Below are 8,366 nucleotides of genomic sequence, written 5' to 3' on the forward strand. Positions count from 1 at the left end.
TGTCCTGTGGTCTGATGAGACCAAGATAAACTTATTTGGTTCAGATGGTGTCAAGCGTGTGTGGCGGCAACCAGGTGAGGAGTACAAAGACAAGTGTTCCTTGCCTACAGTCGAGCATGGTTGTGGGAATGTCATGGTCTGGGGCTGCATGAGTGCTGCTGGCACTGGGGAGCTAAAGTTCATTGACGGAAACATGAATGCCAACAAGGCAAAAAGATGAGGGTAAAGGTGATGGACTGGCCAAGCATGTCTCCAGATCTAAACCCTATTGAGCATCTGTGGGGCATCCTCAACAACAAGCTGTACACTCACTACTTTACATTGTAGCAAAGTGACATTTCTTCAGTGTTGTCACATGAAAAGATATGATCAAATATTTACAAAATGTGAGGGTATGTATTCACTTTTGTGAGATGCTGTATACTTTATTAGGAATTGACAGTGAATTGTTTAAATAGCATATTTCCTGAGAGTCTGTGCTCTTGCTATTCTAGATATTGTAGTTTCAAGGCACATTGAGCACTCACATCAGTAAAACACCCACATAGCAGCAATTACAGCCACAATTGCTCCTGAGCAACTCTCACATTGAAACCTTACAATGTTTGTGAGATTAGGTGTGCTATTCAGGTAAACTAAAACAAAACAGTTCTAGTTTAGCATAGCAGAATACAACAGCAAAGAGCTGCCAGTCAGTCACATTAAATTTGTTTGCAATGGCAATGGAAGAGATGGTTTCCTTTCACTGAATCATTATAGTCCTCAATGAAAGGAAAGTGTGTCATCCCTCAAAACATCCATATTGTTTTCTTGTCAAGGGCAGCTCCCCTCTTCTGGATGAGCAGTGCTATTATGGCAGTCAAATCAACCTGGATCTAATACATCAACAGTCAGCTGGCAACTAATATCACTTAACATTGCAATACCCTTCAAGACGCTGCACACAACACTCCATTACACTCAGTGTTTTCAAAGGGGTATTTTAAATAGAGATTTCATAAACCTGTGGTTACATTCATTCACACTGTGAGGAAAGAGGGATAGTTAACATGGTAATTACAATAAAAAAAATTGTAGATGCTTTCAAAATACTGAAATGTGGCAGACAACAGACCAGCTTTCTCTACACTGACCTCATTTGAGAGAAACATTGCATGACACACTTCCTATTTACATTTTTCAATAGGGTATGCAAGTAACACTAGATAAATTGTAGAGATAAATTATTCAATAAAACAAATTATGATTCAGTTAGTGTATGTCAGAATCTCATCAACACTGATAGTGACATTTATCAGATACTTGGTCTTCAAGCCTCCTCTCAATCCAAAAACTGAGCATGGTGTTAGTTCAGGCAGGCAACAAAGTCGAGCTCAGCTCACAATCCCAGCACATAAGCTGACAGCAGCCAATCTTTACTACTTCTCTCACTGCCTCGGTCTTTCCATGTATGCACATGGATGGGCAGGGAGGTGCTCTTCCTGCCTTATGGCTTTCCATGTAGGCACATGGGGGGGCAGTTGGGTCCCAGAACAGAGCCATACCACCAAACATTACTACTACAGAGCAAAATAAAGTTCTTTGACAAAGTTGTCCTGACTGAACTCAGTTCAGTCTTTACTACCTGGAAACTGCATGACACAACAAATGTTTATGAAAGCTTTTTGTATGTGTTTATGTAGAAGAGGGAGCATGAAGCAAACTTACTGGGCAAAACATGCACAAAGAAGCAAACTGTCTCAGAAACTGCAAAAACTTGGTAAACCAGAAACACAACTCAGATAGGGCAGGTGAAGTAAAAAGATCAATATTAGGCAGACATGGAAGTTAAGGCAAACGCGTCCAGTTAGAGAGCAGGCAAAGGGGCTGGGAGCTCGTTCCACCACTGTGGTGTGGTACAGACAAGAGTTGTGAGCTGCTGAGTAACTTTTGCTTGCTCTGAGTGATGGCAGTACCAGCCAGCCAGCAGAGGTAGCTGAGCGGAAAGCGCGAGCTGGGGCATAAGGTCTGACTAACACCTGGAGGTAGGAGGGGGCAGTTACATTGACAGCCTTGTAGGCCAGTACCATTGTCTTAAATCTGATGTGAGCTACTACAGGGAGCCAGTGGAGGTGGAGATTTATTTTCTTCTTCACTGTCTCTGTGTCTGTGAGTGTTTATTTCTGTAATAGCTGATCTATACTGACATCGTTTTTCTGAAAAAAGTTTTTGTTACAGCTAGACTGAGTTGACAAAATTGTGCTTAATAAAGTTTGTCACAACCAACCTCAGACTCGCTTGGAGCTAGGGGCTACAGGAGAGATACTTTTTTTCCCCTCCAAAGTTCCCTACTGCAGCAAATGTTGCCTCTGTGAGGATTTGTTTCATTAAGGCATAAGCTTTAAATAATGAACACCTCTTTCTCTCCTACTCTTCTAATTTGGTAAAAGTTTTGGTGAAATGCACATTTCTGAGTAATGAATGGATCTAGATTCTGAAGCAAGTGGCAAATAAAGGAGTCCTCAGATTGGCTCATAATTAATGGATCAGCCGAGGACTGTGAGACTCGTGTGTCTCTTCTGTGGAGTTGTAACCGATATTGGATAAACTATGTAAGAAAAATTTGCTTCTGTTGAGCTAACTGGGTCTCTGTAGAAATCAAAAGTCAAGTAAAGTTCACATAGAGTAAAGTTCACTTAGATTACTCGAGGTACATTAATGACTCTGAATTGTGTTTGTGTATGTGAATCTATGACTTCGTCGGAATTCATTACAGATCCTTCTCTGCAATAAAAAAATAGATCCAGATATTCTTCAAACATGCTGTAGATGTATAGAAGCATCTGATGTGGGTTAAAAAAGGTGAAAAAGCTCCTCCTGTATATTTTTTTATATTATCACTTTTATATCAAAATGGTATAGTGTATGCTATCAATAGCAATGAGTGGACAGCTGTGGATGTACCTTTCATGCTCTTGTAAATTCCTCAGGGCACTGTGCTATATCGCAAAACTCAGTGATTGTCATGTCTGCCTCATTAATACACAAACTACAGTTCTGTCAAAGTGCAACTTTCAGTATAAACCCCAGGGAACTGTTGGCAAAGTCTTTTATTTCCTAAATGCTAAGTGCTCATTGCACTCTACTTTGGCTCACTCAGAGGGAGAAATTGATCCAGACTGTTCATACACATGGCACAGTCAAAAGTTCTAAAAGGACAAACATGCTTGATTGGAAGAATGGAGGCTTTTTCACAAGGGAATCTTGTCAAATAATTATGAGAAGGGGTTTAAGAAAACTTTACTAACTGGTCTTTTCTGGTGCACTGAAAAGGAGCTTTCAAACTGTATAAATGGATTCATAAACATCTGCTGCATGGTTTGATTGGTCGATATGTCACCTGAGAAATATCAACTCAAATCTTGGAAATGTCAGTCAAGATCAATTTCTATGCCTAGAAGGTCAAAGTCGCTGTTCTTTTGCTTCATGTTGAAGGCTGGTCAGTGAGACGACTGTACGTCCACTGTACCAAACAAAACATACCAGGGGAAAAAAATGCTAAGTTGGAGAGATTTTTTGACATTCTGGAACATGGTGTTTTTTGTGCACTACCAAACAAAAACCCAAACAAAACTTGTATAACCCTACTTAAAATTGCAATCCTTGCATCTCTGCTTTCCCCTTTAACATTGCTATTTGTTACCCAATCTGCCTAAACTATTATCAGAAGAAACACACTTTTATTCTATGTAAGTATATTCCTTTAACATCGCCTCCTCCCTGGCTGTTTTACTCTCACTGCATTCTGTTATTGACTTTACTCTCAGACATTTCCTTCAGGGGGAAAGCAGACCTGTATCTGTGCATTACTGTGAAAACACCAAATGTTGAAATAACTTTTCATGTAAAATTAATAACTACTCGTATATAATGGGGCATGTTATGTTTTGCTTAGACTTAAATACACGACAGGTTACATAAGTTGTTTAGTAGTCTGTTATGATGAAATGTTCATTCATGTACACAGTGCTGCTGAAGTTCAGAAGTTTAAATCTCAGCTCTGTCAGGAGGCAGAGTGCAGAGGCAGGAGAACTAATGAGGTTGGACCCAGATGCAGACTCTGACATGCTGGATGCAGTGTTTGATACATATTCCATGAAACTTGAAACAGGCTTACATTGCTTCTTGAAATTCAAACAGTATAAATGATCAACTGACAAGGGGAACAGGCAGAACAATCCACATATGACGAAGACAAGACAAGGACTGAACAGAAATGAGCACATTAAATACAGGGTTAAACAAGCAGGGAGGGAGTAAACAGGTGAAACAGATAAGGAATAATCAGACAACAGGAAACAAAGCTGTATGTACACCAGACAGCAACAACTTCAAAGTAAAATAGGAAATAAAGATGGCGACGATACACAAGGACAAATGTAACAAAATACAACAGAGAGCATTGGAACAGGAGCATACTAACGGAACCCTATTGAGAACACAGAGGCAGGGAGTGACAAACACTAATATACTCTAGTAAGAGTCTAAACAACAATACAACAGGAAAATAATAACCAAACCCAAAACCATGACAAGCACTAGCAGTTTTGCACAAAGCTGGCATTCCCCGTCGAACTGGCAGGTTTGAGGCTTACTGTGGAGGACACTGTTATATTCCCTTCGTTGCTGTTTCATGGGTGTTATTGATGGCTGCTGTGTGAGGAGAGCTATCCAACACACGGAGAGAAAAGGCCCAGTCTCCCAGCACATCTCAACTTTAATGTTTGGCACTTGGAACCTTGCCCAAAACTTTGTGTAACATTTCCAACAGCTTTACCAAGGTTTCACAAACTAGTGTCATTTAGGGCATTTTCCTCATGTAGTTAATGCTTTATTGTGGTTCGTAACCAATGATATAATGGAAAGAGAATTTATCTTCATTTGCTGGAAAATAATCTTCTTTATAAGATGGGGAGTTTTTCACCCATGAATGGCTACATGACAGCTCAAACAACAGACAGGGAGATGAAGGTTCCTCTACAAAGATGTCAGTGTGCAAAGGGCTGTTCCAGAAGAGGAGTCCGTCATTAAAAATAGCGGAAATCAATAAACACACCCTTTGTGCTGCACTGCTGCAGTAAAACCACATTGTCAACACCACAGACAGCATTTTCTCCCACAGCTGAGGCAAGTGGGAACTTTCCTGAAGGAGAGCTAAAGGATTACCCAAATTATCTGCTCTGCACCAGGTACAGCAGCCACAGGTGAGCTGCATTATGCTAACAGCTACTGACCTAGTTGTGAGAACTTTTAAGAAGTGGAAGACCAGTGGCTGAGCCTGCTGGAACTCTGAACAGAAGGCACTGCTGCTTCAGCTGGCTGCTAACATGTACATCACAAATACATAGTAAAGTAAGAGATGGGGGCAGAAAGCTGAAAATTGTTATCGGCTGTGTTTTAATTTAGTGTAACAAAATTAAATATGTAGCAAAACTCCTCTCTAATATGCCCTATTCCCCAGACATGTTTAGCTAATTTGGATAAGGCTATGTAGTATAAACATACAGGAACAGTGAAGAACATAGAAGTACTAGGCTAACGAACGCAACAGAAATTAATCATCTTTCTTTAAGGATATAGACATTGAGAAGAAATCTTTATCAAAAACTTGCTCGTAACAGGAGGCATTTTGGATTTTTCAGACATTTAAACGTATTGGGTCTATATTGGTCATGGAAATGAGTGTACTGTAATTTGAGCATGCGTGTATGCATGTGGAGTTTGTGTGCGAGTATTTAGTATTTGTTTATAATATGAGAATACTGATCCTAATGGAGTAGAAACTTCTTTCATATTCAGGTCATATTGACCTGGAGTTGTATTTTTTTCAGTAGCAGTGATACAGTAATGGAACCAAAAAGAAGTGATTTATTTTAGATGTTAGATGATGTTTTGTTTTTTTGTGGAATTGTAGGAAAGATCATAAAAGGTCCAAATGTTTGTTATGTGCTCAAACCAAATTTTCATATTTCTAAATCACACTGAAATCCTCAAAATCCAAACAGTTGTTTTGAATTCTACATTTTTCTGTACTGTTCTTGCTCCTCATTCAGGAAGTAAAACAGCATTTTGCTGAGAAAACTATCTACATTTTCACAACTGTTCATTCTGCCAACACTGATGATTTATTTTAGGAGCTGCATTTCAAAATGACATATCTGCCAATGTGATACCAACTCAGCCGACAGCACAAAATTGTAAATTATGATTCTTGGGTGGAAAAAATGATAGCAGGTAATTTATATCCGCACTTGACAGACGGCTGGCACCTTTGCAGGCTGGTGTATATTTTTGAGATACTGAATGATAGACATCAGATAACTCATTTTCAGAATAGATGTAAGATGAGCCATTTTTCATGGGTATGATCTCTCTCAGATCAGTTTCTTTAAATCTGTGTTGAGGGTAAGTTGGATGGAGGTGCCACAGCGTCTCTGCCCCACCAGCCTCCCCATCTAAACATCATGACTGATGACATTTGGTAGGAATCCTCTTTCTGACAACTTTGTGTGTGCATGTGTGTGCGTGCGTGCGTGTGTGCGTGTGTGCGTGCGTGCGTGCGCGCCTTGAGTTTTCATGTAAATATGAACTATAGATTTTACCAGTGATGTGATGCAGCAGGTCTTTTGAAATCTCCAACAGAATACATGTGTATGTACACCTGTGTGCATCCGGGAACAAAAAGAGCAAGGGTAAGCAAGATAAAAGCCCAGTGTGGAATGAATCAATATTTCATGATAACTAAGTGCAATGGACCAACATGAAGCAGGCTGGTAGCCCTGAGTATTAATGCCGAAGTGGAATCCTGGAGTCCCATACCGACAGACCCATACAGGCAACACCTAGTGATTGTGGTGAGTGGATGGAGTATATGTAAAATTCAAATTCAAATCATCATGGAAGCCAAGATAGCAGAATTGGCTGTCAGATGTATCTCTTTTACATTCAATACACTACCTGAGACAACATCTGCATTCATCTATATTTGCTACATGCACTGTGGGTAAATTTGAACAACATTTGAAGTGCCTTTCCAATATCAGCTCAAAATGAAAGAATAGGATTTTCCTATTTGCCATAAGTCACTGTTATAATTTTTAGTGCTTATTTGGGTTGATATTAAAATGGAAGTTCACATTTTTTAAAGTCAATATACTCAGATTCCAAAATGCAAAAACAGTTATTTGTTCCTAATTGTTCTTCCTGCTCATACTGGCCATAAAAAGATCCCTTCCTAACGTGATTCCAAAATAAGAGATGGGGGACTGAAGTCCTTGTTCTTTGCAAAAATGCTTTCTAAAGTACAACTGAAATTAATGTGAGGCATCAGTTAGACAAACCAAGTGGGTATCTTCTCTACGACATTTTAGTACTAAATTCCCTCTGTGTTATCGCTCCACTGCAACTCGGCAAGAAAGATGGTCCAAGAAAAAACAGAGGACATTTTTCTAACTCAGGCTGCTGAAGCTTTACATTACCTTTGGCTGACCTAAAGGCGTGTTCAGATTTTGCCTTGTGCCATGCACACAAATTTGACCAAAGGACTGTTTGTCCAGGCCATGTTGATTAATCCCCAAAGACCAGTGTACTGACTGTACAAACACTAGCTGTATGCTAGCGGGAAATGTATTTTTCGCTCAGGTTCAAACGTTTTTAGTGTGGTCTTTCTATTGACTTTGTATATAACCGTGCTGCCTCTATCACCTTGTGTTCTGTCTGAACACACATACACCTACATACATTGTCATAAGAATAAAAATCTAAGGTGAGCCTGTCCTTTAAACTTGCTGAACATTGCCAACAGCATTTCACAATCTGAGAATTCCTGAGCTTACTTGGTACAGTATTAGCTTTTGTCACACATCGACTTCTGTATTCATGGAACATTTATAACCCATCTGAGGTTTTCATCTATTAAACTATAACAACCACAGTGCAAAGTAAAATTACACCCTGAAACATACAGGTGCCCATCCATGGGAAACTCTGTGTCAGAAGCCCTGAAATTCTATCTGTTCCAGCTGACTGACTCGAGGAACATTAAGAACCACAGGATTACCTGTCAACCTATTTACAGACATACTGACTCGGGGGATCCAGCGTGCACGTCTCGTGTGCATGCTCACGCATATGCATATACTTGGGTGAGTGTGCACCCATGCAAGTCTGTGCGGTCAATAAGTGAGCAGGAGAGACCTAAAAAAGTAAATGAAGCTATAAAACCTGTAAAGAATAACTAGTGTATCATGAGTAGCACCACCTGCCTCTAAAAAGCAGAGAAACATCAATAATTCAACAGGTACAATAGCTCATCGCGGGTTACAAAC

This window comes from Micropterus dolomieu, linkage group LG15 (assembly GCF_021292245.1).
Source record: "Micropterus dolomieu isolate WLL.071019.BEF.003 ecotype Adirondacks linkage group LG15, ASM2129224v1, whole genome shotgun sequence".
Lineage (NCBI taxonomy): Eukaryota > Metazoa > Chordata > Actinopteri > Centrarchiformes > Centrarchidae > Micropterus > Micropterus dolomieu.